This window comes from Lipotes vexillifer, unplaced genomic scaffold, assembly GCF_000442215.2.
Source record: "Lipotes vexillifer unplaced genomic scaffold, Lipotes_vexillifer_v1.1 scaffold916, whole genome shotgun sequence".
In the NCBI taxonomy this organism is placed as follows: Eukaryota; Metazoa; Chordata; class Mammalia; order Artiodactyla; family Lipotidae; genus Lipotes; species Lipotes vexillifer.
In genome coordinates, this window is record NW_006798383.1 from 4923392 (window position 1) to 4941034 (window position 17643).

Here is a 17643-nt window from a genome sequence, read left to right on the forward strand (position 1 = left end):
CCCTCCTGCAGATCTGGTTAGTTAGGTTGTAGGCATCTGTTAACCATGATATCCAGAGTGCTGAGGCTCAAACAACAGATTTCTCTCTCCCATGTCCAGGTGTTGGTTGTTGGTTCACGGAGGGGAGGTGACTCTGCTCCACAAGATCACCTAGGGACCCAGGCTCCTTCCATCTTGTTGCTCTACTGGTCTCTCAGTTTGTCTTTTCCACGTGGTTGAAGCTAGTTACTGTCATGTCCATATGGTGTGAGGAAGAGAACAGTCAATTTCTTTTTAAGGAAGTGACTCAGAAATTGCACACATCACTTCCACTCTCATTCCCTTGGCAAAAAAATAAAAAAAATAAAAAAATAGAAATCTTAGTCTCATGATCACCTCTAGCTGCAAGGCAAGCAGGGAAATGAAGTTTCCGGCAGGATAAAGGCTAAAATGTGGCATGAGGGGTTCCAGTTCTAAAAGGAAGAAAGTTACAGATCTCATTCCTTATTCAGGCGATGGCCTTCTAATTCTGCTGTCACATCCCTTAGGGGGCCTCAGATTCCTCTCAGAAGCTACATAAAGGGGAACAGAGAAGCTGTGGGGTTGAACATTCAGGCTCCAAACCTCTCCTCAGCTACTTCCATCTTGATTTTACTTGTTTTACACAAGTAAAATGCATGCGGATTTTCACAATTTCTTTTAAAGAAAGATTTCCTGGGCTAAATTATCTTTGAAAACCTCTGCAGTAAGCACTTTTTATAATCCTCTGCATTACCCATTACTGGCACTGTTCTCCCTCTACCTTATCACCTCTCTCCCTTCCTGGGTGTCTGTGGGTCGCTGTTTATAAGGAATGCATTTATGTGCCTGTGTGAGTCCCCAGGCTCATTTACTCACTCAAGCTCTTACTGCAGGTGAGCGACCTCATTTTTGCTTCTGGATTTCTTGAAAGGCAGTATTTTTTTCCTGATCCTCGTCTCCTCCAGCTCTACTTTGGAGAGTCCTCTGCCTCTTCCAGGGCTCAAGGTCTCCCTCCTTGACTAAATTTACTGCTGTCACAGACATCTTCTCTAACACTCCCAGCTAAAGCCTGTTTTAAACTCTACAGAAAGAACCATTATGTCATTGTTTACCAGCCAACGCTATGACCCAAATCAATGCCAAGCAACTGCTTTGGGATGTCAGTTCCCAAGTTGGTGGGTATACCTCACCCATTTACCTCCAGTTATCTGGTTACCTTGTTAGGGTAAAGGGTTCTGCTATTTTAGTAATGATACCTTGAAGTTGCTTAGTGCTTTACAGTTTCCACGGCTTACCCCCTGCCCCCACATGGAGCATCTCATTTGATTCTAACAAGCACCTGGAAGGTAGGAATTTTCATCATTCTCAGTTTAAAGATGAGGATACAGGTGATGAAAGGTCAGAGCACCTAGCCCAAGACCACACAACTGCTAAGTGGCAGAATCAGGATTTGAACTCAGTTCTTTCAGAATCACCCTTCATGTACATAAACTCTTGGTAATATGGACTGTAGAGAGGATGAAACACGCTGTTGAAAGTTTCTTTCATGATCCTTGCTTCGTAAGAAGGGCTCAAAGTAAATGTCAGTTTTCCTTCCTCCAGTTTCGTACCTGATACTTTTGTAAGGTCGCCTCACTCACATCATTTTGTACAATCTTATAGCTCTGGAAGTGGGCAGGGTGGGCATGCTTATGTGCATTATACAGATGTCGATACAGAGGTGAAAACAGAGGAAGTGACTCTACTGTTGTCACATAATTAACAACATAATGTGCAGCTTAGTGTACTCCCTTTCCATGAGCTGCATCACGGAAAGTGGGATAGTAATGCATTTATTTTAAAAGTTGATATTCAATCTTCAGATGTTAACAAAGTCCTGGTAGAGATAGGATAAGATTTGAACAACTGTTATCACTTCCTGAAACCAGAATAGCGGCCAAATCATATGAACTGGGCAAACTTACTTGATTTCTACGAGAAATGGACTGACTGGTAGGTGTGAGCTTCTCGTGGCCCTTAGGAAAGGCCTGACCCTAGACACTCTGAAGTTTCATTCATTCATTTGTGCACTGATTTATTCATACATTCAGATAAGCAGTGTTTAGATAAGTAGACAAAGAGGGGGAGACAAATGCTGAGTGTCACCCCTAGCTGGTTCTCAGGTGCTGCGTGGAACTAATTCAGTTTTCCGATAAGCCCACCCAATGAGTACCTCCTCTGTGTGAGTCACCAGGGGGCTACAAACCTCGGTCCCTGCACTTCAGTTTCTTACCCTTGATTAGAAGGAAAAAGACATGTACACACAGACCTAATACAACCAGAATGTGACTTGACCATAGAAGAGATAGAAATAAAATTGTCCTGAGAGCACAGAGGACGAAGAGAGTAATTCCAATGAGAAAATCTGGGGAAAGCTTCGTGGAAGAGGAGCCATATCAAGAAGGAGCATGAGGGACTCCCCTGGTGGTGCAGTGGTTGAGAGTCCGCCTGCCAATGCAGAAGACACGGGTTCAAGCCCTGGTCCGGGAAGATCCCACATGCTGCGGAGCAGCTAAGCCCATGCGCCACAACTACTATGCCTGCGCTCTAGAGCCCGCGAGCCACAACTGCTGAGCCCGTGTGCCACAGCTACTGAAGCCCGCGTGCCTAGAGCCCGTGCTGTGCAACAGAAGAAGCCACCGCAATGAGAAACCTGCAGACTGCAGCGAAGCCCCTGCTCGCCGCAACTAGAGAAAGCCCGCGTGCAGCAACGAAGACCCAAAGCAGCCATAAATTTAAAAAAAAAAAGGAACACGAACGAGCAAAGGCTCAGAAGGGGAAAATGCAAGGGATAATCAGAAAATCTCAATGTTCCACGTTGTTTCAAAGTATTGGGTTGGCCAAAAAGTTCGTTCGGGTTTTCCGAACCCGAAAAGTTCCTAATGAACTTTTTGACCAACCCAATAGTTTTGGCTAGGAGACATTGATACGGATGGTGAGTTGTGGTCCATTTCAGGAATTTTGACGTGGGGCTAACGAGTCACCCTAGGGGGGTAGGACTTCTCTTGGAGGCAGCAGGGAGTAGGGGGTGGTAGGAGCTGAGAAGGCTCTAAGACAGAGACCAGTCACAGTCGCTTCCTTCCGTAGGGTGGAATTGGGGGCAGGGAGTGATGAGGAGGGACCTGATACAATGAATGAGCACGGCGTCCCTTCTTCCATCCCCTTCCCTGTTTGCTGATGCTCTGTTCCCATTGCTCTCCAACCTTCTCATGGCCTTCATTCGTCGCTCTGCAGCCCAGGGTCCCCCTCTTCACACCTCTACAGCCTTTTGCACAGACGTCTTTCTCTTCCTCATGGTCCTTCCTTCTCACCATTTATTCTTTTCTTCCTTTTTCCCCCACTCTCTTTTTCATGAGTAAATTTCAGACCTTTTTAAAAAACCTCTATCTCAGATACCCTGCTTGTCTTCCTACAGATGACCTCAGCCTGTATTATAAAGGGCATGAAGTGGGAGTGGCGGTTGGGAAAGATGTTGTGAACATTTTTGCCACTTTTTTTTTTTTTTTTTTTTTTTCGCTATACGCTGGCCTCTCACTGTTGTGGCCTCTCCCGTTGCGGAGCACAGGCTCCGGACGCGCAGGCTCAGCGGCCGTGGCTCACGGGCCCAGCCGCTCTGCGGCATGTGGGATCTTCCCGGACCGGGGCACGAACCCGTGTCCCCTGCATCGGCAGGCGGACTCTCAATCACTGCGCCACCAGGGAAGCCCCATTTTTAACACTTTTTTTTTTTATTTTAACATCTTTATTGGAGTATAATTACTTGACAATGGTGTGTTAGTTTCAGCTTCACAACAAAATGAATCAGCCATATATATACATATGTTCCCATATCTCTTCCCGCTTGCGTCTCCCTCCCTCCCACCCTCCCTATCCCACCCCTCCAGGCGGTCACAAAGCACCGAGCTGATCTCCCTGTGCTATGCTATTTTTTGCCACTTTTAAACTTCCTGTAAAGTAGGTGGAGTTATCCTTAGCTTCCGGATGAGAGAACTGAGGCACAGAGAGGCCAAGGATCCTTCCTAAGCTAGTCATTAGCAGCGTCAGGAATCTAAACAAGGTGTTTATGACTTAGTCTCATACTAGGTCTTTCTACCATTTTAGACTGTTTCCTCTGAGTTAATTTTCTATGTGCCCAGAGAGTAAGTCTAGGCATAGAGGGGTGGGAAGCTTAGTTACAAGCAAAACAGTAGGATTATGAAGAGTAGACTCAAGTAATAGCTGCATGATGCCTCTAAATGTGGCTAATGGTGCTGCAAGCTCTAGAACCCTCTTCAGTGGCAGTGAAACTGGAGGAATCTTGCTGGTGGCATTGTAAATCAGAGCAACTATTTTGGAAGGCAGTATGGCAGGACGTACCCAAAGCTACAACACTGATCATGGCTTTTGACTAAGTAATACCACACCTTGGAATTTATCCTAAGGACTTGTTTGAAAATGAAAAGATGCTAAATGCATAAAAAGTCACATTTTAAGAAAAGGAAGCATAATAAGGTATGTTCCCTGATAACAATAATGATCATTATAAAGATTTTAGGGCAAAGCGGGAATAGATTTATGATAGGTTAGGCGTAAATGAAAAAGTAGCTCACATGTTATATGTACTTGATCACAAGTCTCTACAAAGGTGTACATTTCATCCAATCAGAAAAGAACATAAGGATAGAAATAGTAAGAGGCTAGTGTGCTTATGGCTGACTTTTTTTCTTCCCCAAATTGTCTTTGGTGTGCTGTGGTTTTCATAATGAAAGCGTATGGAAGAGAACTAAGGGATTAAGGTTTGCTCGGAGCTGTTGAGACCAGCTTAGGTTTCCCTTTCCATGTTGGATGTTGACAAACTCTAGAAAACGCCCTATACCTTGGGAGCTTTTAGGGCAGGTTCCACAGAGCCTATATCCCACACCTTTTATTCTCCTTGTATTCTGAACGCCTCTGGGAAAATCTCCTATGATGTGCATTCACAGGCAGCATTTTCAGACACTCTGGACTGTTGCTTTTAAGAAACTACCTCCTGCTAATAACCTTTTCACTGTTTCCTGCACAAAATATGTGTGTGTGTGTGTGTGTGTGTGTGAGAGAGAGAGAGAGAGAGAGAGAGAGAGAGAGAGAGAGCGAGAGAGCTGTGTGTGTGTATGTGTGTTGTGTGTCACTCTGTTTTGTGTTTGGAGACTTCAACCTACCACTGTTTATTCTTTCAGTCTCAGCTGAGGGATAATGTAGAACAAATTCTTTTGGGGAGTTTCTTGGTCCATGGAGAGGCTTTAGGGAATCCATGGATGCCTTACTACTGAGTAGAAAATTTTATGTGAAATATATGTTTCTGTGGAGAAAGTATCTGTCATTTAATAGTTTTCTCTAAAGGCCTTTGAGCCTTTAAATTTAAGAGAACGGAACTGGAGTCCTCATGGCAAGGACAAGAAAGAGCTGCCTAGTCTGGAAGAGGAAGGAGCTGGAAGTTTAAGAATCACACATCTGGAGCATCTCTGGTTGCTGGCGGTGGGGAAGCAGCATCTGTCCTCCATGTGCTTTTTCTCCAACTCTTCTCTCATTTTCTTCTTAAACTTGAGATTGAACTTTCTGAATATGGGGGTGACAGCCCAGAAGTTAAAATCATTCCGTGGCTCCTAACACTTGCTGCTCTCTCAGCTTGTAACAGGATGTAACAGAAGGATTTATAGCTCTTACTCCATAGAATATGGTGCATGATGAGGTCATCCTCACATGAGAAAAAAAAAGCCTTCATAATTTACCTTCAAATCTGGGTTTGAGTGAGTGCTGGGAGGCCTGACTCTGCCATGGTGTGAAATGGATTCCCAGGAAGGGGTATGGCTCAGTTGTCTGACCTTTATGGCATATTTAAATACATATTATGGTGTTCATGGTAGTAAATAATACAGCTAAGGTTATGCACAGAGGAGAGCTGAGGGAAACATTCTCAGCAAAGCTGTGGGCTGCCCTGGCAGGGAGACAGGCACTTGGCTTTGAACTGGAATTTGGAATCTGGGTGGGAGAGTGACAGCAAATATTTTCCACATGGGTGCCAGTTACTTTGGCACTGAAAAATCTAAGACACCCAAGGCAGAAGAACTTGGTTCTGTTGATTCAGGGTATGTTCTGCTTTTGTGAGGTGGTGGAGGATGTGAGAGTGGATGTTCATTTATTTACTTATCCATTCAACAAGCATTTACTTAGCACATACTGTGTGCTGGGCACTATTTTAGGTGATGAGGATGTAAAGAAATGGCCTCTGCCTTCAGCTAGCTAACAGTAAAGTAAAGATGGGTGTAAATGAATAATGATAATGATATGATAATGTGCAATTCAGTAGAAGCCTGTATCGAATGCAGAGATAGCATATAAGAGGGACTGATTGGAGGGAGTGACTAACTCTGTACAGGGGGCTCAGGGAGAGCTGGAAAGTATGGAGGTAAAATATGACTTTTTTTTTTCATTTCAGAAGAATTTATTCTTAAGAAATGTGCAGAATCTCATGAGATAAATGGGAATTTACATATATTTCACATAAGGTTTTCTTTTTTTATTGGGGTATAGTTGTTTTATACTGTTGTGTTAGTTTATACTGTACAGCGAAGTGGAGCTCCCTGTGCTATACAGTAGGTTCTCATTAGTTATCTGTTTTATACACAGTAGTGTATGTGTCAATCCCAGTCTCCCAATTCATCCCACCTCTCCTTTCCCCCCTTGGTGTCCATACGTTTGTTCTCTACATCTGTGTCTCTATTTCTGCCTTGCAAACAGGTTCATCTGTACCATTTTTCTAGATTCCACATATATGCGGTAATATATGATATTTGTTTTTCTCTTTTTGACTTATTTCACTCTGTATGACAGTCTCTAGGTCCATCCATGTCTCTGCAAATAACCCCATTTCATACCTTTTTATGGCTGAGTAATATTCCATTGTATATATGTGCCACATCTTCTTTATCCATTCGTCTGTCCATGGACATTTAGGTTGCTTCCATGACCTGGCTATTGTAAATAGTGCCACGGTGAACATTGGGGTGCATGTGTCTTTTTGAGTTATGGTTTTCTCTGGGTATATGTCCAGTAGTGGGATTGCTGGGTCATATGGTAATTCTTTTCAGTTTTTTAAGGAACCTCTATACTGTTCTCCATAGTGGCTGTATCAATTTCCATTCCCACCAGCAGTGCAAGAGGGTTCCCTTTTCTCCACACCCTTTCCAGCATTTATTGTTTGTAGATATTTTGATGATGGACATTCTGACCGGTGTGATGTGATACGTCATTGTAGTTTTGATTTGCATTTCTCTAATAATTAGTGATGTTGAGCACATTTTCATTGTCCTTCTTGGCCATCTGTATGTCTTCTCAGAGAACTGTCTATTTAGGTCTTTTGCCCGTTTTTTGATTTTTTTTTTTTTTTTAATATTGAGCTGCATGAGCTGTTTGTATATTGTGGAGATTAATCCTTTGTCCATTGATTCATTTGCAAATATTTTCTCCCATTCTGAGGGTTGTCTTTTCATCTTGTTTATGGTTTCCTTTGCTGTGCAAAAACGTTTAAGTTTCATTAGGTCCCATTTGTTTAGTTTTGTTTTTCTTTCTATTACTGTAGAAGGTGGGTCAAAAAAGATCTTGCTGTGATCTATGTATGACTTGGGTTTTGAAGGATGAATAGGAGTTCACCTGTAATAGATGGTGAGATAGAACATTCCAGTTGGAGGGAAAAGCATTTGTAAGGCCTGGAGGCAAGAGAGAGAATTAGGCATGGGTGAAGATGGTTTGCTGTTGCCTTCACACAATCAAAATGGTGGGAACACTCAGTAGATGAAAAGACTGAGGCCCAGCATAAATGGGCACCACATGGTGCATTATTAAAGAAAATAAACATTTACTGAGCACTGACTTTATGCCAGATCTTCTATTAAGCACCTAGATACATTATCTCATTTAATCTACAGAGCAACTCTCTGAAGCAGGTACTAGCATTATCTTCATTTTACAGTCAAGGAAACAGAGGCTCAGAGAAGTAAAGTGACTTGTCAAAGGTCATACAGCAGAAATGCATTGATGGTAACTTGGAAGAGTGTTTGTGATAAAGACTGAGAGAAGTAAATGGATTTGAGAAGTATTTAGGTGGCACAATCAACAGAACTTAATGGTGCATTGGATATAGAAGAATGTGGGGAGGGCAAGGAAGGATTTGAGGATGACTTCTAGATTTTTGTCACATGTAATGGGAAGGATAGTCATGACAATCACAGACTCCTAGAGGTTCTGGGAGAGAGAGTGTCTGAGCTGAGTTTTAACTGTGCTGAGTTTTTAATATCTTTAAGATATACAAATAGAGATTTAAAAGCTGAAATGAAAGTCCATTTGTCATTCATCTCCCAGCACTTAGTGGCTTAAGAGAACATTTAATTGGTTTAGGATTCTGTGAGTTGGCAGGTTGGGCTGGTCAGCTGTTCTGGTCTTGGCCGGGCTTCCTGATGCATCTGCTGTCATGCCTGTGTCAGCTGGGTGGCTCTGCTCCTGGGCAGGTGGCTGGCCACGAGTCTCATGCCGCGACAGGTAACCCTGGGTGTTCTCATGGGGGTTAGCCAACGTTCTAGAGGAGCAAGTAGAAACATGCGATGCCTCTGGAGGCCTGGGCCCAGGGCTGGAGTGCCTTTCTTCTGCCATGTTCTTGTTGGGCAAGACAAGTCACAAGCCACCCCAGATGCAGAGGCTGGAGCAGCAGACCCTGACTCTTGATGAGAGAAGCTGCAAGTTACGACTGGAAATGAACCTGGGTACAGGGAGGTGTGACAGTTGGGGCCATTGCTGCAGGCAGTTGGCCACACGTGTGTTCTCTAAGAAAGCAGGGCTCCTTTACAGTTTCAGAGCACATCCTCACTCCTCCACCTTCCAGCTCTCACTCATGTCTTGCCCATCCTGATGTAATAAGGGTTATCCGGTTATCTGTTGCGGGGCTGCTAGTCTGCTGCCTGCTGGGATACAGAAGTGAATAAAGCACAGTCCCAGCACTTGAGGTTGAGGAAAGTGGTGGTCCTGTTAGTGGTGAAGGCGAAGTTACTCTGTGAGTCCCAGAGTCTCCCCGGTGTCCTTTATCTGACGTCCTCCTGATGTAACCACTGTTGAAGCCTCAGCCCTCTGGGACAGGGCTGCTTCCCGTAGGTGTGCAGGAAATGTGTCACCCACCAGTGGGATGGGCTATTTCTGAACATGCTTCAGACAGAAAGCATGTTCTCCTATAAGCAGAGCCATATGCCACATCTTGAATGTTAAAATTTAGCCACCACTGAATCATCTAGAGATGAAATAAAGGTTTGAGTTTTTTAAAGCAGAAATAAAAGCCTTTCATCTCTATTTTTATAACTGTCTTCTGATTACAAAAGAAAGAAGAGTATCTATCATAAGAAATTTGAAAGTCTGAAAACATATGGAGGAAATAAAAATCGCCTATCGCACACGGATGATTATATCAACATACGTGTACATTAATTTTGTAAAATTAAGTTAATACTTAGTATAAAAATTTTAATTTAACATTGTCATTATGCAGAATATACATCTATACATATATATTTTCAAAACATTTGTTAGTATTACGTATACTGTTTTATAGATTGTATTTTACACTTGACACTATACAATGACGCATTGTATTCAGTATTATAAAATAAAGATGTGGAGATATGATTTTATCTTATCATATGAAAGTATCACCATTTAATTAACCATTTCTCTATTGTGGGGTATATATGTTGTTTCGGAGGGTTTGCTGCTATAAATAGTGCTGTCATGTCCTTCCTGGTGCCAAAATCACTGTGGGCATATGATTATTTACTCTGGATATAGTCTTAGAAGTGGAAATACTGGGCTGGAGGGTATAAGCAGTTTTTTAAAGGTTTCCAGTAGCTACTGAGAAATTGCTTTGCAGAAAAATGCTATAGCAGTTATAATCTCATTCTTTGAATTTTCTTTGACTCAAAACCTATCTGGGTGGCTATTGTGGAAACTTTCCCAGCAAGCATTTGTTCATTGTTTCCATCATTCAGTGATTCATTCATTTATTCAGTAAACATTTATAGAGAGATAAAGTACCCAGGGGGAATAAAAATGTCTAAGGCACTTACACAACTTTATGCATTTGTCAAAACTCATAGAACTGTATGCCAGAATAAGTTAATTATCCTGTATGTAAATTTATTTATTTATTTTATCTATTTTGGTTTTTTTTAACATCCTTATTGGAGTATAATTGCTTTACAATGGTGTGTTAGTTTCTGCTTTATAACAAAGTGAATCAGCTATACATACACATATATCCCCATATCCCCTCCCTCATGCATCTCCCTCCCACCCTCCCTATCCCACCCCTCTAGGTGGTCACAAAGCACCGAGCTGAGCTCCCTGTGCTATGAGGCTGCTTCCCACTAGCTATCTATTTTACATTTGGTAGTGTATATATGTCCATGCCACTCTCTCACTTTGTCCCAGCTTACCGTTCCCCCTCCCCGTGTCCTCAAGTCCATTCTCTAGGAGGTCTGCGTCTTAAAAAGTAAATTTAAAAGTGACTAAGGCATGCCCGTAGCTCCAAATGAACTTAAAATCCAGTGAAAAAGATAAGACATGCACACAATAATTACAACACAAGACAACATATTAAGATACCATATAGGAGGGGAAAATGTGCATTGGTATATTTTGTGCCCTAGGAACTGGGCCAGGTGATTTACACATTCATTCATTTCTTCATTTCCTGGGAATACAAAGATGGAGAGCCAGAATGCCTGTTCTCAGAGAGACCCCAGCAGCCCGGGAGTCAGACCTGCAGTTACTACCAACATGGTAATTGTAGTAACAGATGCGTATGTAAGAGGAAAGAGTCTGCCTGGGGGAGTTGAGGTTGGTTTCTGAGAAGAGAGAGATTTTGATATAAGGCATGAAGGAAAAATAATGCTTTGCCTCATTTACTCCTCACAAGTGCCTGGAAAGGCAGGGGCCTCATGCTTGGTCTACAGAGGAAGAAACTGAGGCTTACGGGGGTTCAGTAACTGGCCCGAGGTCACCCAGCTCAAAAGCGGAGTCACAGCATCCACCTAGATCTGTGCTTGCTGTCCTAGTCACTGGATCCCTGGAGAGGGACTGCGAGTTAGGCTGAGCCTTATGGAACGGGGAGGAGGGAGACCTGGCATGACCGAAGCACAGCATCTCCTGGGAAGAGCCTTGGAAGTAGGGAGTCAGGTGGGAGACCAGAGGTTCATTTGGGGAGCGGTGCAGGGAGGTGATGCGGAGCTGGATATCAGAGGGCCTTGCGTTCTAAACTAAGGGCTCTGGACCTTAGTTGGTTGGTAGAGAAGCCATTGATATCTTGAGAACAAGGGAGTTGCCCACCGAGAGGGGTGTATCAGGAAGGATTAATCTGGCAGTGACACCTTCAAGGGTTGGGTGAGGGGTAGATGGAGACTCCCAGTTTCCCTTGGAGAGTTGTCCTGCTTCCAAAGATAGCATTTACCTGTTAAAGAAAGGAAACCGGTGCAGATAGCCCAGTGCTCAGTTCCTGACTAGTTAGGCCCATCCATAGTTATTCCAGGATTTTATTTGCTCTAGCAGTTCTTTTACTGATTCAGTCAAGATAGTAGAAAAAGCTCTGACCTAGATTTTGTTATATTATTTCAGTTAAAATAGCAAATAAACAAAACCTCACTGACTCAAATATTATTTCCTTTCTACTTTCTGTCTCCACTCCCAGCTTGCAATTCCAAAAATAAAAGCTTTGTTTTCTTAAATAATAACAACATCCAATGTTGAAATACTCTGGTGAGTGATGAGGTGGTACTAGTACAGTGGGATGGGAAAGATAGGGACCCGAGAGACCCAGCCTCCAGCAAAGCCTGTTCTGGTTGGAACCAGGTTTCTCTCTTTGATGGTCCAGCTGAAGCTCAGGCCAGTGGGTGGTCTGTGGCAGGGGCTGGGTGAGGGGGTAGCAGGGCAACGCTGCGGTGCTCCCTGGGAATCAGCTGGAAGAGGGGAGCAGGCAGAGCCTGCTGATAAGCAGAGTAGTATTCGGAGGAAGTGTGGGCCAGTTCCGCCTCTATTTCCTTGTTGATGAGGGTGTAATAGGTGGGCGGTGGGTATCTGAATTTATGTATGTATCTACAGAAAGCAGAGCCCGTCTCTTTCTTTTCTATAGCACCATGGTTTCCTCCACCTCTAACTCCAAGACACCAACCCTTGGTGTTTAGCTCCAAAATCATCCTTATGATAGTTTTCTTTTTCTGGGTCCTACAAGGCCCCTGCCTGCTTCACCACCTTCCCAACTCCATCTCACATTTATCTGCCACCCTCCAGCCTCACTGACTTTCTTTTGGGTTCCTGTTCCAAGGTATTTTCAGCCTCAGGGTCTTCACCACTGTTCCCTGTGAGTGCAGTGATTTTCCTTCTTTTCTTCTTCAGATGGCCAGATACTTCTCATGATTCATTCACCATTTAGAAAGAACATTTCTGACTCCCCCAGTGGGAAAGATATCCTCTTTACTATTCTCTGATTCAGAGAACGTCTTTACAATTTGTAGTTATATATTCATTTCTTTGACAGGGACAGCATATTTTATGTACTAATATATATGTATATATATTGTATATACATATGCTATATATCATATGTGTATATATTGTACATATAATATATATGTACGTATTCTTATTGTACACACCTGGCTCAGTGGCTGGAACATAGAAGAGGCTTCATTAATATTTATCAAATGATTGAACCTGAGGCGTCCCATTTCTGTGGCCTTATCAGCTCATTTCCAGGGTAAATTGGGTGTGAGCACACCACACATCCCAGGAGTAGGGAGGCTTTCCTCTCTTCAGGGTTGGGTACATTGGCCCTTTCTGTAGCCCTTGGTCTCTCTCCATGGGTGGAGCTGATGCCCGTAAATGAGAATATTCCACTGAAGATGCTCTGGGTTGGGAGAAATTTCATTAAAGATGAATAATTCATCTCTGAAGCAAAATTAGTAACCAGGACAACAGCGTTTTGATGGGTTTGTTGAGAAGGTATTTTTCTTCTGTCATTGTCATGAACATTTTGGAAATTCTAAAAGCTGTTTCTTCTGGCAGGAAAACAGTTGTCTCACTGATAAGGTACATTTTGGGGGAGTCAACTTTTTTTCTTTCTTGGTTTCTATAAGTAGTTAGGAAAACTCAAGATGTTTTTTTTTCCGCTCTATTCCAGAGTAACTTTGCAACTTTACCAGGTAGAAATTGGTATGTGTTCTCTGCCATCTTAATCATGTAACACTCCACTAGAATCTCTCTTGTCTGAATAGCTTCCAAGTTGCTGGCTCCTCACTGCATTGGGAGTGGTGGTGTTTTGAGTTTTGTGGTGTCTTGGGCAAGTGGATTCTGCTTTCCTTTTATGTTGGAGATGGTATTCGGAAAGTCACCTCTCTCCCTAGCTGCAGTGAGATGGGTCACTTGCCCTTGCTGTATTCCTTCCCTCTCATCTTCCTGCCCTCCTTTCCCATTCTAAGGATATACACTACCCAAAATAACTGAGGAAGACCCTCCTCAAAAACCAGGCTTTTGTGATGACCCAGCCTCAGCTGCCTCTAACTCAAACCCTGTGTTTGAGATCTATTTGTTCTTGATCATCATGCCTCTGCCTTTGCAGGTATTCTTCCCTTTGCCTGGAATTCTGCCCTCATCCTATTCCTCTGCCAACCCCTCTCTCCATATCTTCCTCTCCTTAATCATCCTCTAAGACTCAACCCAGGTATTACTCCTCCTCCTGGAAGCCTGACCTGACTGTCCTCCTCTGTTCACTGACAGCATCTCCTGCTAAATAACCTCCATCAAAGACACTCTCTTTAGATTACTGTTGTGTGTTCATGTATGTAACTCACTAAATGTGAAACACTCTGGAGGAGGGCAGGATCGGGTCTAATTTATCTATCACTAGGGCATATACTAGATGCTACTTATTAATTAATGGATATGGAGAACATTTTATTTGCTTCAAGATGTGCCAAAATAAAGCACAGCAAGTTGATTATTTGTGCTTAGCTCCTAGTTTGAAGTCTCCCAGCATCATTATAGCTTGTAAATACAGTTGATAATTATGATTCTTCCTTTTCTCTTTCTCTTCATCATCAAATCCTAATTGAGCTCCAGTCCGTGAATGAGAACTTATAAGATACTTTCTGTGGGTACACTTGGAAGAAGAGGGAAGACACAGTCCTTATTCACAAAAAGCTTGCAGAGTCTGAAAGAGGAGGCAGGACAGACAAACAGTACTAATAGAAGGATATGTGTACCTGACTATTGCCAGTGTGTCAGCTAAGCCACAGGGATTAATAATAGCTAACCATAGTAGCAAAGAACAACTGGGAACTCGGTCACTGGGGATCCTGGAGCATAACATTCTTGGACACACTTAACTATAAATAAATAAATATTTGAAATTGAGATTCAAAGTAGATTCATCTTGATCCTAATTATTGGTTTAAAAATGTTATTCTGTTTGATTGTCACTTCTGGAGAATATGTTGGCATTTCCACAATTACATATTAGACACACATTTTTTTAGGTAGGTCTCAGGCTAAGTCAAAACATAAAACAAAAATAATTTTTCATTATGCATATACCTTCATAGGATATAATGTCATTAATACCAAACAGCTTATCAGTGGATATACATATTTACATATAGCTATAATCATGAACACACTTTTTGGTCTAATTTGTAACTTAAGCATGTTTCTACATTTTCTGCCTGTATTAAAATGGACCATGTAGTTTCAGTTTTTTTTTTAAATTAATTAATTTACTTATTTTTGGCTGCATTGGGTCTTCGTTGCTGCATGTGGGCTTTCTCTAGTTGTGTCGAGTGGGGGCTGCTCTTCGTTGCGGTGCGTGGCCTTCTCATTGTGGTGGCCTCTCTTGTTGCGGAGCACAGGTGGTAGGTGCGCCGGCTTCAGTAGTTGTGGCACGCGGGCTCAGTAGTTGTGGCCCTTGGGCTCTAGAGCACAGGCTCAGTAGTTGTGACGCACGGACTTCGTTGCTCTGAGGCATGTGGGATCTTCCTGGACCAGGGCTCGAACCCGTGTCCCCTGCATTGGCAGGCAGATTCCCAACCACTGTGCCACCAGGGAAGTCCTCAGTTTTTAATTTGTAGTAACAATGTGGAATCCATCATAGAATACGCTACTGATTGCTTGCATATGTCTGTGCTATTGGGTATTTAGCTTGATTTTTGTTTTTTTGTTTTCCTGTGACGGAGAGCAGTGAGTGTTATGAACATTTCCATACAAGTAGCTTTTTTCTTTTTTCTTTTTGAATGAGTTCCTTGGAATATAAGAGTATCTTACCCAAAGTGGAATTAGCAGGCTTATGGGCATAAATAGCTTTGTCATTTGGCAAGCATGCTCTCTGGCAGGCCTGGGCCAGCATACAGTATTGCCAGGAGGATATGAGGATATCCATTTCTTTAGAATATTCTTACACTTCATAACTTCAAAATTAATTTTCACTAATTCAAATGGTATCCCAGCATTTCAGAAATGAGTTAATGTGCTTTTCTCGAATTCTCCTGAAGATGGTCTGCTGGGCACTTGATGTTCTTCCCTTATACACCACCTGTTGTTTGCTTTCAGGCATCTCTATTTCTCTCTGGTGCCTGTAAGCAGGGCTTCTGGTCTTGGACCAACAGTGGTTATCCTTTGCAATATAAGGAAGGACAACCAAGCTTCATTACTTTGCTCGTAGTTTTTCTTGTTCTTGTATTTGCTCTTTCCCTCCCTGACAGCATGTTTTCACATTACAGAAATGACAGCTACCCCAGGTCCACTCAAGTGCAGGGAGGTTTGTGAGCTAGTGGTTTCTCAGCTGTGCCCATGGGGCCAGGCAGGACCTGGCTTCTGCTCAGGCCACCTTCCAGTCCTACCAGAGATTTTTAAACACCACGCTGAGTTGAGGAGAGAGCAATGGCCTTGAGGTCCTGCGTGGACTTGCATCTTGGCTCTGCGCTGGGTGAGCTGGGGAGGTTTCTTAGCCTCTCTGAGCCTGAGCTTCCTCCGCTGGATGACAGGGAGAACAGCACTGAACTTGGAGGGTTTCTCTGGAATGGCTTCTCTCCTCTGCCTTTTTAGAGAACTGGGGCTTTCTGGAGTTAATTCTAATGCCAACTAACACTGCCCAACTTCTTTCTGTATGGTAGATGCTGGGTTCTGGGTTGAGAGTTTTCTGCTTTGCTCCGCACGGCAGCCCTATGGGGTCCGCATGCCTTTGTGCAGAGGCAGAAAAGGAGGCTCTGGGCACTAAATAACGTGCCCAAGGACATGCAGGAAGTGGTGGTGCTGGGATTGGAACCCAGGACTATTTGCTTTCTGTGATTTAGGCTTTGACTACTGTACATTTAGTCTCTGGGATAATTTGTTCTCCGTTAAATAGAATCTATCCCAGGAGCTCATTAACCACCTGTGACTTTGCTCCTGCCTTCATTCAGCCAACACCTGTTTGTTGAATGCCTCTTTCGTGCCAGTCCCCGATTTAGGAGCTGGGGTACAGCTATGTCGTGCTGACGGGCTTACCTCCTCCAGACTGGCTGTGGGAGAGCCTAGGACTTAATCCTGAGAACTCCATCCTCCTCAGCATCCAGGGGGGCCTGTGCAGGCATTGGCTGCCTGGTGGAGGTGAGCTCTACTCGGGAGGGTCCACACTGCAGCACAGGAATGTATTGTCAGCGGTGGCTTGTAGGCCTCCCGTGGCTGCATCCTGCCATACTGGGTATCTGGTGTGACACCCCTGTCCCACCCTTGGGTGGGGCCTTATTTGTGCTGCACCTCACGCTGCTCAGAGCTGCATTAATTAGAGGCTACTGGAGAATTTGAGTGAGGCTCATATGTAAAAAGGGAGGCTCCTGGCTGAACCATAGATCTCAGATGCATAAAGGCCGTTCAGGTGGGAGATTCATCCTCCTTGTTCTGGGTTGGCTGGGAATAAACGTTGCGAGTCATTACAAGAGGCGGTGTAGCGCCCATCACCTTGGCCCTACTCTGGTATTTCCCATGGCCCCGACCCCCAGTACCTTCTGGAAGGACTGCTCACGCAGTTCTTGATTGTCTTGAGTTACTGGAGTTCGAGAAACAAATCCAATTTCCCCAGAGGCAGTCGCGCCCTCTGGCCCCCCTCTGGAGGCTCCCGCAGATAATTCAGGTCTGTGTGGGAACAGAGCCCTGGTAACAGCCTACAGCTCCCAGGCAGTTGCCCAGGGAAGGCCACCTCTGGGCACAGGTCAACCCTAGAGGGCACCCAGCTGTCAGAGCTGCAGGGCAGCCGAGCCTTCAGCCCAGGACCCAAGATTTCACATTGCTCAGATTCCGGTGAGCACTTCTGCACCCACCTTTGTGCACCCAGCTCCCTGTCTTCGGGGGCAGTGTATGTCCTTTGCTCCCAAGCCTGGAGGAGGTTTGTTATTTCTGAAAGACTCAGCCCTGTGCGGCCTTGGCCATGGGCATGGCCTGTAAAATGCAGATGGCCAGTCCCAGCTCCCAGAGTTCTCACTCTCAGTGTATAAAGAGTGGGGTCCAGAATCTGTGCTTTTGTAAGTT

At 43.9% G+C, this 17643-nt stretch overlaps 1 protein-coding gene across 1 annotated transcript in view; it reads left to right on the top strand.

The window, feature by feature from the left end:
- Positions 1–17643, top strand: part of SORCS3 (sortilin related VPS10 domain containing receptor 3) — a 616865-nt gene that overhangs the window by 143397 nt on the left and 455825 nt on the right.